The sequence below is a fragment of the Neofelis nebulosa genome, chromosome 8 (genome assembly GCF_028018385.1).
Source record: "Neofelis nebulosa isolate mNeoNeb1 chromosome 8, mNeoNeb1.pri, whole genome shotgun sequence".
Classification (NCBI taxonomy): Eukaryota; Metazoa; Chordata; class Mammalia; order Carnivora; family Felidae; genus Neofelis; species Neofelis nebulosa.
In genome coordinates this window covers 53,042,149-53,055,221 of record NC_080789.1, presented here as the reverse complement: position 1 = coordinate 53,055,221, position 13,073 = coordinate 53,042,149, and the positions used below count along the sequence as shown (strand labels likewise).

Genomic DNA, 13,073 nt, shown 5'->3' with positions numbered 1-13,073 from the left:
GCTTTCTAGAGTTCACACTTGCCTCTTTCAAATAATAACAGGGATTATGTTTTGTTTTATCAATCTGAATGCAAATGATAGATTCTCAGACTGTTTACTGAAAGAAGTTAGACAAACAAGCTGCACTTAGAATATCTGGATGGCTAAATCAACTTGTTTAAATTTATCTTAGGTTCAAGCATGGTTTCTACAGCCTGTCTTGCTTAAAATGTATTTGAATTGTTTTAAATATATTATCTTATTTACCTTTCTGAAATGAAAATGGAAGCAATCCTTGCAACTTACCTTCCTGGATACACCTACAGTGAAGCCTTGTTTTTGAAAACCACAGAGGAATCTCCTGCCAGGCCAGAAGGGGCCTCCTTAATGCAGTCAGACCTCAGTTTCTAAAGTTGGTGTTTTTTCTTTTTGATTTGTTCTTCTTTTCTAGTCTGTTGTTTGAGATACTCGTTTTAATTAAAGCCTTTTAAAACTCACTAAAAACAAAGCAAAAAATGTGATAATGGGTCAGTAAGTCAAAATCAGTTTTCTAATTGATGTTGACCTTTTATTCATTATGTCCTTCCGATTTTCTATTCCTTACCTGTTGATAAACTCCAGCTGGGATTTATTTTAGTTGCATCAAAACCTTTCTTTAAAAAAAATAAATAATTCTTGGGGCATCTGGGTGGCTCAGTCAGTTAAGCATTTGACTTCAGCTCAGGTCATGATCTCATAGTTTGTGAGTTCGAACCCCGTGTCAGGCTCTGTGCTGACAGCTCAGAGCCTGGAGCCTGCTTTGGATTCTGTATGTGTGTGTCTCTCTCTCTCTGCCCCTCCCCTGCTCATGCTCTGCCTCTTTCTTAAAAATAAATAAACATTAAAACAAATAAATAATAAAATAATTCTTCAGTTCTTTGGTGAGCTTTTGCTAGGTTATACTACCCATCTTGTCTGTATTCAAACTTTTGATATTTTTGTTCATTGCGGGTTCTTTTGCATTTTGACAATTTAAAACAAATATTGAATGAAAATACTCATTTTGAGGGACATGTGGGTGAACCGAGGGACATGTGGGTGACTCAGTCGGTTAAACATCTGACTCTTGGTTTCGGCTCAGGTCATGATCTCAGAGTTCATGGGTTCGAGCCCTGCATCAGGCTCTGAGCTGATAGCCCAGAGCCTGCTTCAGATTCTCTTTCTCTTTCTCTCTCTTCCCCTCTTCCTCTCTCACTCTCTCTCTCTAAGTAAATAAATAAACATCAAAAAAAAAAAAGATAGATATAGCCATGTGTGGGCACTGCAAACTCAGTCAGTAGAGCACATAACTCTTAATCTCTGGGTTGTAAGTTTGAGCCCCATGTTGGGTGTAGAGATTACCTAAAAATAAAATCTTAAAAAAAAAAAAAAAAAAAAAAAGATAGGTATATCCAGGTGGTTTACTTTGGCTGATGGAGGATAGTAGGGGTGATGTTTCACTTCCAGGCAGGAACTTTAAGTGACGATGCATAATTAACCTCATTCCCTCTTTGTACCTCATCAGTTATGAAAGCCTAGGTCAAGAGGAACCTCAATCAGCCTGTGTCCTGAGTAAACAGACCCCGTAACAACCCACTATGAACATGGAGAACGACATGGATAAACTTGTTATGGTAAGCCACTGAGATATGAGGGTTGTTTGTCGTGCGGCATAACCTAGCCCACCTGACTAGCACATTCCACATCCAGGGACAGTGCCCCTTCTTCCTGTCTGGCATACGCATTTCTAGGAAGCAAACAATAACTGCTCTCCCCTGATAGGTTAGACCAGTGGTTCTAAAACTAGTGGGTGAAAGTCTGATAAGAAAGAGGAGATTTGCATAGTCTCAAAATATCTCCTCACAAAATACTTATTAATTACAGAGGAAAGAATAGTAAGTTTTACAGGGAAAAAACTGGGACACCTGAATGGCTCAGTCAGGTAAGTATCTGACTCTTGATTTCAGCTTGGGTCATGATCTCACCGTTCGTGAGTTCTAGCCCCACACTGTCAGTGCAGAGCCTGCTTGGGACTCTCTCTCTCCTTCTCTCTCTGTCCCTCCCCCTCCCCCTGCCTCCCCCCCCCCAAAAAAATAAATAAATAAATAAACTTAAAAAAAAAAAAAAAAAGGAAACCTACGGAGACAAACCTGATAGACACCAACTTAGCCAAATGATAGAATTTATATTATGGGATAAAGAGATAAGTATCATATGCCTCTTGACAGGATGCATTATGAAGGACATATCATTTCTGTGATATTACTGGTAAAAATGCACACCCTGAAAGTATTCCTGAAGAAACATAGAAAGGACCAAATTGAAGGACATTCTTTAAAATAACAAAGGGTCAGGAGTAGCCAAGAAGACATGAATGAGTAAGAAGGAAAAAGTATGGGGGCATCTGGGTGGCTCAGTTGGTTAAGCAGCCGACTTCGGCTCAGGTCATGATCTCACGGTCCGTGAGTTCAAGCCCCGCGTCGGGCTCGGTGCTGACAGCTCGGAGCCTGGAGCCTGTTTCAGATTCTGTGTCTCCCTCTCTCTGACCCTCCCCCATTCATGCTCTGTCTCTCTCTGTCTCAAAAATAAAAACGTTAAAAAAAAAAATTAAAGAAGTAAAAGATATATGGAAAGTTATGTGACACAGGAACATTGCAGATCATCAGAAATATGTACTTTTCAGTAAGTAGTTCTGGGCTGACTATCCATGTGGGAAAACATGAACTAAAGCCATGCCTCACAGCACACACAAAAATAAATTCCAGGTGGATTAAATATAAAAGTATGAAAAATGGGCACCTGGCTGGCCCATTTGATAGAACACGCAACTCCTGATCTCAGGGTTGTAAGTTCAAGCCCCATGTTGGGTGAAGAGCTTACTTAAAAATAAAATCTATTTAAAAAACGTATGAGGGGCACCTGGCTGGCTCAGTTGGGTAAGCATCTGACTCTTGATCTCAGATCAGGCCTTGATCTCAGGGTCATGAGTTTAAGCCCCTCACTGGGCTCCACGCTGGGTGTGATGCTTACTTAAAAAAAAAAAAAAATGGTATGAAAAGCAAAATTACAAACTCTTTAAAAATATTTATAGGAAAAATAACTTTATAACTTTGAGATAGGAAAGGACTTTCTTTTAAAGGTACAATGAGCAGAAGCTACAAGGAAAACCGATAAACTTTACAGTAACAAAAGGTATCATAAGGAAAGGGGAAAGGGATCAACATAACACTGTATGTTAACTATACTAGAATTTTAATATTTCTTTTTTAATTTTTTTCAATGTTTATTTATTTTTGAGATAGAGAGACAGAGTGTAAGCAGGGAAGGAGCAGAGAGAGAGAGACAGACAGACAGACAGAGAATCTGAAGCAGACTCCAAGCTCTGAGCTGTCAGCACAGAGCCTGACATGGGGCTCGAACTCACGAACCACAAGATCATGACCTGAGCGAAAGTAGGATGCTTAACCAACTGAGCCGCCCAGGTGCCCCTGGAATGTAAATTTCTTAATAATTCAAATCATAACTAATATTTCATTTTTTTTTATTTTTGAGAGAGAGAGACAGAGACAGAGCACAAGAGAGGGAGGGACAGAGAGAGAGGGAGACACAGAATTCAAAGCAGGCTCCCAGTTCTGTCAGCACAGAGCCTGACACAGGGCTCGAACCCACAAACCACGAGATCATGATCTGAGCCAAAGTTGGATGCTCAACCGACTGAGCCATCCAGGCACCCCAATTATATGGGAATTTTTTTAAATATAGTAACAATAAACAAGTAAGTAGATAAAGAAAAAACAGATCATCAACCAATAGAAGATATAGGTAGTGAATATAACACAAAATATCAGAATTCAGAACATATGAACAACTGTGATTAGAAAAACAAAACAATTAACAGAAAATGGGCAAAAGAAATAAAGGGTAGTAGTTGGGAGAGGCAGCGTGGAAAAACAGAAAGTGCACTGACAAAGAATTCCAAGGATATTGGCTTTGAGACCTAGCTCTGCCAATACCCCTTTACTTTTCTGGAATAAGTAACTCAATCTCTTTGAATCTAGTTTTCTTATCTGTAAAATGGGAGCAAAGGGTGGGCATCCAGCATGAAAAGGCAGAGAATGAGAAAGGTTTGAGGTGGGGTGGGGTTGGGGTTGTCTATCAGTTAGGCCAGCCCAGGTTCTTAATGCTATCTGCCCACTAAGAAGACCTGAGGAGATTTTTAAACCACCCTGCCTTTGAGATTCTGTTTATTTCTCAGGGTCCTCAAACTCCAGCAAACCTCAGAATCTCCTGAAAAGCTTGTGAAACCACAGACTGTTGGGCCCACTCCCAGAGCTTCGGATTCAGTAAATCTGGAGCAGGACTGATCATTTGCATTTCTAACAGGTTCCCAGGAGATGCTGATGTTGAGGACCTACCCACTTGGAAAACTACTCAAAGTACAGTATGTGCAAAAAAGATTAGGAGGAAATGCCAGGAGGGTATTTGAGAGCATATGCTTTTTTTTTTCTTTTTGTGAAATGAGGAACATATCTCACCACCTGAAAATCTACTGCATTTTGTTAGCCATATGCATTTAAAATACATGCTTTTAAAATATGCTTTTTTAAAAAAAATATGCTTTCAAAATACATGTGTTAAGGAACTGACTTTAGAGATTGCTCCCAGGAGGGAAGTTGTTGAATGAAAGAGACTTCCACTATATACATTTTGGTACTGCATGAATTTTACACCACATCCATATAAACAAACAAAAAACAAAAAAGAGTAAATCCAACAAAACCTTGGCTCAATTTATGAGTAACCATAGTAATAGAGAAACCCTCTGAATATATTATGTATGACTATCATCTTCCCCATATTTGGTTCCCCAATATTTCTTATGTTATAGTAAAATGCATTCAAACAGTTACAAATGATAAAAAAAAAAAATGAGGGAAGAAAGGAGGATGGGTAAGTGGGAGGGGAGGGAGAAATGGAAAGCAAAGAAATATGGGCAGGTGTAATAAAGTTTGTGATTTCTGCTGAATCAACTTCACTTTCTTGGAGGGCAGGGAGTTGGGGGGGCGGGGACAACAAATAGATGAATATCAGGATCAAAATGTACACAACAGAGTATAAGGAAAGACGTCAAGTCAAGGGCAAATTATCAATTGATAACATTTTAAAATACTTTATCGAAGGGATTTCCATATCAACAAAGACTTGAGAGAAAAGGAAGGGGGCGCCTGGGTGTCTCAGTTGGTTGAGCGTCTGACTTCCGCTCAGGTCATGATCTCGCGGTTCATGGGTTTGAGCCCCAATCAGGCTCTGTGCTGACGGCTCAGAGCCTGGAGCCTGCTTCAGATTCTGTGTGTGTGTCTCTCTCTCTTCTCCTTCTCTGCTCTCTCTCTCTCTCTCTCTCAAAAATGAATAAACAAAAAAAAATTTTTAAGGAAGGAAGACAAAGCAAGCTATCACCTACCTATGTATATCCACCTGTGACACATACATTAGATGCCAGATAGATAAAAGATACTCAGTTTGAATCTTTATGTATATAACATATACATATTATATATTTGGTAAACCTTGGTTACAAAGTAGAAATGCGGAAAAGGAAATTTTTAGTTATAATATGCAGTGGTAAGCTGATGGCTTTCACAGGTGCAAGTTCAGGTTTTGTCCAGAAGAGGGGGGTGTGAAACTATAAATGGCATCATGGTTTTTTCGTAACTTGTTTCCGGCATTTCCCTACTGAGCAGCCAGAGGAAAGTCAGGGTTGGGGCAAGGCGGCTATTGGCATTTGGGCAGACAAGTCTTTGCAGTGAGCCACTGTCTCCCACACCACTGCTTTGGGGCCACCCACCAGAACATCTGGCCACACTGCCAAGGCATGATACTCTGTCGGGCCCCTTTCCTTTACAACCTAGGAATCGAGATGATATTCTCAGTGTTAGTTTTCATTCTTTCCACCTGAACTGGTTAGAATCCAGAATGTGGGACGCCTGGGTGGCTCTGTTAAGCTTCTGGCTCTTGGTTTCCCCTGGGCTTCTGGTCTCACGATTTGTGAGTTGGAGCCCCTAAATCGGACGCTGGGCTTGACAGTGTGGAGCCTGCTTGGAATTCTCTCTCTCTCCCTCTCTCTCTCCTCCTACCCACCCCCCCCCCCCCACTCAAAATAAATAAGTAAAACTAAAAATAAATAAAAGACTGTCTCTCAGGTGAACGTGGCAATGAGGGGAGGCAAGTGTTTGTCCTCCTAGAGACACGAGGCGCAGAAAATCAAAACGGAAGCCACCTCCCAAGAAGAAGATGACAAGCATTCACCTGGCCCTTCTGCAACCATGAGAAGTCTTGGGACGTGAAAATGGACCATGCCCGCAAGACAGAAGTCATCTCTTAACACCTAGTGCCCGGAGAATTCAGATGCCCGTCTCGCATTCATCAGAACCAGTGGGTGCGTACAGCGATTGGATAGATGCCTGCGAGACAGCCAATCACTAGCGAAGCAGAAGGCCCACCCACTTGGCTGTCCTGCCTGCCGTGCACCTGCCCCACTGCGGCCCGATCCATAGATGTTCCAGCGTCCAGGAGGCTGTGTATCCAGGGCCTTCACAGGTATATGGAGTGGGTGTGGGGGTGAGCGTGTGCGGCTGCAAGTGTGGCAGTAACAGTGTGCTTGTGGGCACGGACTGGAGTTGAGTGGGGGTTGTTGGGCCCCCTGGGGGCCTGAAGTGCTTCCCTTGGCTCTGAAAGCCTTTAACTCGCTTACTCCTCCTCGGGGCCTGTGTCTCTCGACTACGTTCTGGTCAAGGACAAGCCCAGCAGAGGCTGCCTAGGGACTCTCCAGCCTCCTCACCCACCTAACTGACACTTTGCCCGTTTGAACTGGACCGCCCTTCCTCCCTCCCTGCCTTCCAAGGCCTGTGGCCTGAGATTCAAAGCCACAGTCCCACGGGCCCCTTGGCCAGGTCCTGGCAGAACAGCCCCTTTTCATGTTTAGCTGCTTTTGTAGAGGAGGAAGAGGCTGGGCGGAGGATAGCTGTCGGTCCAAGCCCTTAAATAAAACAGCCGAAGCCAAAAAAAAAAAAAAAAAAAAGAGTCCGGAATGTGTTCAGCATTTAATGAAAAATGGGTTTGTGTTATTGAAGTTTGCACGATCAGAAATATAAATGCAGGAAATTTTTGTGAAAAGTGCAGTGTTCAAGTTTGCCAGAACTTCAGTAGCTTTTAATTCTTCTTAGTGTAAAAAGACAAAATATGCTTACTCGTTTTATTAAATGTAGTATGTTCATTAATTCCTCATGTACATTTCATTTGAAGTTACTTAAATAAATCCTCCTTAAATAACCATCAAGGCCTGTCGGGATACAGTTATGTTTTCATATGTGGCATGTGCTGTGCAAGTAAATCTGTCTGCTATGTTGTTTCTCATTATCCGGACAATTCAAGGAAGAGGAGAGACAGACGCCAGTAAACACATGTAAACATGTTCCTCCTTGCTAGCAATCAGGGAGATGCAAACTGAAATAAAAAGGAGATGGCATTTTAGACTCATCATACTGGCAAAAAATGTAAAGTCACATGTGAGTGTGTAGGAACATGGGCACCTTCATGCACGGTTGGAGGGTTTTAAATCAGTGTGGCCACATCGGAGAGCAATTTAGCACAAGTGATAACGTGAACGGTGCATACACCCTGCAATTCTGCCGCCCTTAAGTTGAAAACGGGCTGCATGTTAGGCTTGTTATCCCCGTGGGTTATCGACCCACCACCCTATGAGAACCTCTTGCGCATGTGCATGGGGAAACAAATTCAAAGATATTCACAACATTACTACAGCAAAAAATTGGAAACAACGTAAAGGCTCATCGACAGATAAATAGTGAGATAAAATATGTGTGGTAGAGTCATTCAACGGAAAACTAAGGAAACTGCAAACCACAGGTGTGTACAGAATCATGACCAAATCTCAGGTGTAAGTTTGAGAAGCAATGCTCAAAGAGCACACGCTGCAAAGTGACATTGCACACTGCAGTTAAAATGAACGATTTAAGCCTATGTGTATTAATCTTGTGTTCGTTTTCTGCGACCGGTATAAAAAAATTACCGAAGATTCAATGGCTTAAAATAGCACACGCTTATTATCTTCCATTTCTGGAAATGAGAACTCTGAAATGGGACTCGGTAGTGTCAGCAGGGCTGGCTTCCTTTCTCCAGCCAGAGGTGCCCTGCCCTCCTCCAGGATCTGGTGCATTGAAGCGCCCCTAGTGCATTGGGGCCGAAAAGGGGGGCACTGGAGCACAGGTGCCACGGGCTGAGGAAGCAGATGATTCAAATGACTGGTGAGCAGCTGTTAAATTATCAAATGTCCCGCTGATCACAAAATTGTCATGCAATTTGTAAAGAATACAAAGAAAAACCCATTTCCTTCCTCTACACCTATTTACGTGAAAAAGGTTCTCAGACTTTCCATTTATCATAAACAAAAGAAAAATGGAAAGAGGTTCCATGCTAACTCCTGTCTTATTTTAGAAATCAGTAAACATCATCCAAAGAAATAGGAACTAATTGAGAAATTAAAGCTCCATTCATTTCCCTAAAAGGTGCTTCTCCGGGGGTGCCTGGCTGGTTCAGTTGAGAGAGAGGGCAAATCTTGATCTCAGGGTTGTGAATTCTAGCCCCACGTTGGGTGTAGAGATTACTTAAAAAAAAAAAAAAAAAAAAAAGATACTTCTCCAATAAAATTTTACCTTTATGTTTAATAATTACTTGGCAGGATTTGTAATTTATTGTTGGATTTATTGTGTAGTATTAATAATTTTAATAATAATTCAAGAAAATTTTTTTAGCACTGAAGAGTCCTGTGCTCAAAAGAAAGAAAATAAATTTTAATAAATTAAAACTTATTTTATATATTTTTTATCACATGGATTTATGACAAGAGAATATTTATGAAAAGAAAACATCTTTAAGGATAAAATATATTCTGTTAAGATAAAATTCTGTGGGGAAAGTAGAATGGGAACATGGATTCAAAGAGATAAAAGAATAATATAAAATTCTTGTCTGTTAAAAAGAGTTCATCCAAGGACACTTTTAATAAAGGTGAATACCAGGGGAGCCTGGGTGGTTCAGTTGGGTAAGCATCTGACTTTGGCTCAGGTCATGATCTCACGTCATGAGTTTGAGCCCCGCATCAGGCTCTGTGCTGACAGCTCAGAGCCTGGAGTCCACTTCAGAGTCTGTATCTCCCTCTTTCTCTGCCCCTCTCCCACTCGTGCTCTGTCTCTGTCTCTCAAAAATGAATAAACGTTAAAAAACATTTTTTTAATAAAGAAAGGTGAGTACCAAATCACTGATAGTTAGATTTCATTGAACACATTTTATTTATTTTCTATTGGAGTATAGTTGACAAACAATGCTATATTAGTTTTAACTGTGCAACATAGAGATTTAATCCATTGGCTAGATTTTAAAATATGGAAATGATAGTTTAATTTTAATATGCCAAAACTTAAACTATGATGGAATTTACCTTTTGAACTGTTTACATATAGGACAAAACATTGTAGATATTAATCCAAAAATGTTCGGAGGGGTAGAGAGTTTTACAAAATTACCATAGTGGGCACAAAAGCAAAAATTCCGAAGGCTGCTGCTCTAGGGTAGCATTGCTGGGTCTTAAGGTATTGAGGGTATTGGTCTCTACGGGGATAACGTCAACTTATTTGGCAGGATGGTTGTAGCAGTTTCCGCTCTCTCCAGAAATCCATTTTCTTTGCTAATGGGTCACTTGAATTTGCTAATGAGTTAGCTAAATTTCCCAGGAGTAGGAAAACATTTGTTTCTGCCAGCACTTTAGCTAGCGTTCATGGAGCCCTGCTTCTTGATTAATGCCAAAGACAAGGTCTCCGTCAATTTTAACCTTCATGTATTACCCCGAGTGTCTCTCAACCCCCTAGCTTTGTTTTACATCATTCCCTCTCCCTGGGACGCCCCCTCCACCCAACTGCCACCAGCTTATCACCCATGCTTCTGGTCTGAGCTTAAATGTCCTTTCCTCGAAAAGTCTTTCCACAAACAGCCTACCTAAAGTTTCCTAATTCTCCATTGCAGAACCCTGTGGAGCTTATATGAGTTAGGAATGATGTATTTGCTTCTTTGATCATATATTTGTCTATCTCTGCACTAGATTGTAAGCTCCTTGGGGACTGTATCTGTTTTATTCACCTACATATGCCCCAGCATTTATTATAGCTCCTGAATCATACTAAAATCTCCATAAATATCTCCAGAATAAACAAATGGATGAATGAATTTTTTTCAGACTGTAACAGACATCATCTTTAATCCAATCATTGATGGATTTGAGCAGGATGTGACAGGCGTTTCCTTGAATAAAAAGGTTCTTCAGGCTTTTATGCTTCATTTCCGTTTTGGACTGTTGAAAAGAATTCTAAAGCACCCTTCATATGACCCCACCTCCTCCTTTTTTTATTCCTCTTCTCCCTCCTCTTTAAAAGGTCTTCCTTTTCAGGGCACCTGGGTAGCTCAGTCGGTTAAGCATCTGACTTCAGCTCAGGTCGTGATCTCACGGTTCAAGCCCCATGTTGGGCTTTGTGCTCACAGTTTGGAACCTGGAGCCTGCTTCAGATTCTGTGTCTCCCTCTCTCTCTCTGTCTCTGGCCTTCCCTGCTCATGTTCTGTCTCTCTCTCTCTCAAAAATAAAATAAACATTAAGAAAATAAAAGAAAAAAAAGGTCTTCCTTTTTTTTACTCCCTCTGTAATATATTCAACACTAAGATGATGGATAAATTTGGTAATTTTGCAAATGAAAGAAGAAAAATGCGCTTTATTATTCCCCAGTCTTCAGCTCCAAGTTTACAGGTGAACTTGGACTGTCAGGGATTGTACATGTAACCAACAGTGATGGAGTTCAGGACGTGCTACCCCAAAATATGGCACCTTGGCATACTAAATATTTTAAGCTGAGGGAAGTTGAGAAATGGCAGGCTCCTGGAAGGATTCTCTGATCTTCCCCCTGAAGCAGGTCTTTAGATTTTCATATGAGAGATGCCCTCCCCATACCAGGAGGATCCTTATCCCCAAAGATCTCGGAGAGGAATCTGAAGGAACAGGCCTTGCTAAGTGTCTCCCAGTTTATTACACTTTATCTATCACACTTTCCCATGACTTTCCACTCTTCATCAAACCTATCATAAAAATGCCCAGCTCTTATTTTCCTTCTGAAGGCTTCCATGTCACAGAAAACTTGTATAAATTTGTAGGCTTTTCTCTTGTTAATCTTTTGGTACAGAACTCCAGCCAAGAACCTAAAGGGAATGGAAGGAGAAGATTCTTTTCCCTCTCCCCTTCAATAGCTAAGATAAATTGTCATCAAATCCTCTGGTACCAGACTACACTTCCCTGTCTATAATACAAGTTTCTTAAATGTGCAGTGTAATTCTAAGACCACATTTTATTTAATTAATTACTTTAAAGATTTTACTTTTAAGTAATCTCTACATGCAATGTGGGGCTGGAACCCACAACCTTCAGATCAAGAGTTGCTTGCTACCCCAACTGAGCCTACCAGGTGCCCCACTAAGCCCACATTTTATTTTCCTATTTCTTTTTTTTTTTTTTTTTTTTTGTAATGTTTGTTTATTTTTGAGAGACAGAGACAGAGCACGAGCAGGGGAGGGGCAGAGAGAGAGGGAGGCACAGAATCCGAAACAGGCTCCAGGCTCCAAGCTGTCAGCACGGAACCCGACGTGGGGCTTGAACTCGGGAACGGCAAGATCATGACCTGAGCCGAAGCCCGAAGCTCAACTGACTGAGCCACCCAGGCACCCCAATTTTCCTATTTCTTAAAAAAAAATTTTTTTTTTTAATTTTAGAGAGAGTGCAAGTGTGAAGAGGGGCAGAGAGAGAGAGAAAATCTTAAGTAGACTCCACACTCAGCACAGAGCCCAATGCAGGGTTGATCCCACAACTCTGGGATCATGATCCTAGCAGAAATCAAGAGTTGGACGCTCAACCGACTAAGCTACCCAGGCACCCCTAAGCCCACATTAAAAGAAAAACCTTTAATGAGAATGAAAGAACAAAATTTTAAGCCTGTCTAAATCTAATTTCCAATTGTATTTACATATATGTGTATATATATATATATATATACCATATACATGTATATGTGTGTGTGTATATATATATATATATATATCCCTGAACCTCCCCTTTATGTTGTTGTGAATCTGTATATTCTAAGCCTTATTTGATGTTGATAGTAACAGTGACAACTTTACGAAGAGTTTCATGTTCATTATCTCATTTAATTTGATTACTCTTCAACAGATGGCTTCTGGGCAAGCCCACATAAGTCCTTGCCGGAGGAGAAGCTGACAGCAGCTTTCCCTGATACTGAGTACATGTCTTCTCTACAGGGCTCTTGTCCTGCAGTCACCAACCAGCTGCCACCAAGCCAAGAGTCTGTCCACATCTGCTCTCACAGGCAAAGGCTTGCACCCCAGATCTATCCTGGCTGGAAGGGTAAGTTTCCTCTTCCTGTCTGAACTGGGACAACCATCTTCTCCTGTCCTCAGACATCGGTGCTCCCGGTTCTCAGGCCTTTGGGTTTGGGGTAGAACTTCACCGCCGCTGCCATGGGTCTCCAGCTTGCAGATGGCAGGTCGTGAGACTTCTCCGCCTCCGTAACAACATGAGCCTTGTCCTCATAGTGTATCTCTTTCTGTATTTGTACCCTGTTGTTTCTGTTTCTCTGGAGAACCGTAACTAATGCAGGAACCAAGTATTTCAGAATCCACCAGATTTAGGGGTGCCTTCCCACACAAAGCCAGACTTTTTTTTTTTTTTCAGTTATAATTAGATAGAAATTAAGGGACACAAAAAGGCAGATACTAGCCAAAGGTTTCAGTTTTCCTTTACTTCTTGAAATAAGAGCACTAAGAACCCTGGGTATTACCTGCTCTTCTCCTACTCTCTGCCTGCAATGGTCCAAGTGGTCCAGCGTTCGGACCTGGCTACACTCACATAGTCTTTGGGGGCAGAGGAGAGAGGAGCTGTCTTCCAT

The 13,073-nt window shown here is 41.3% G+C and overlaps 1 pseudogene; it reads left to right on the top strand.

The window, feature by feature from the left end:
- Positions 1–1,601: 1,601 nt before the first annotated feature.
- Positions 1,602–6,480, top strand: LOC131483807 (transcription elongation factor 1 homolog; annotated as a pseudogene).
- The last annotated feature ends 6,593 nt before the right edge of the window (positions 6,481–13,073 follow it).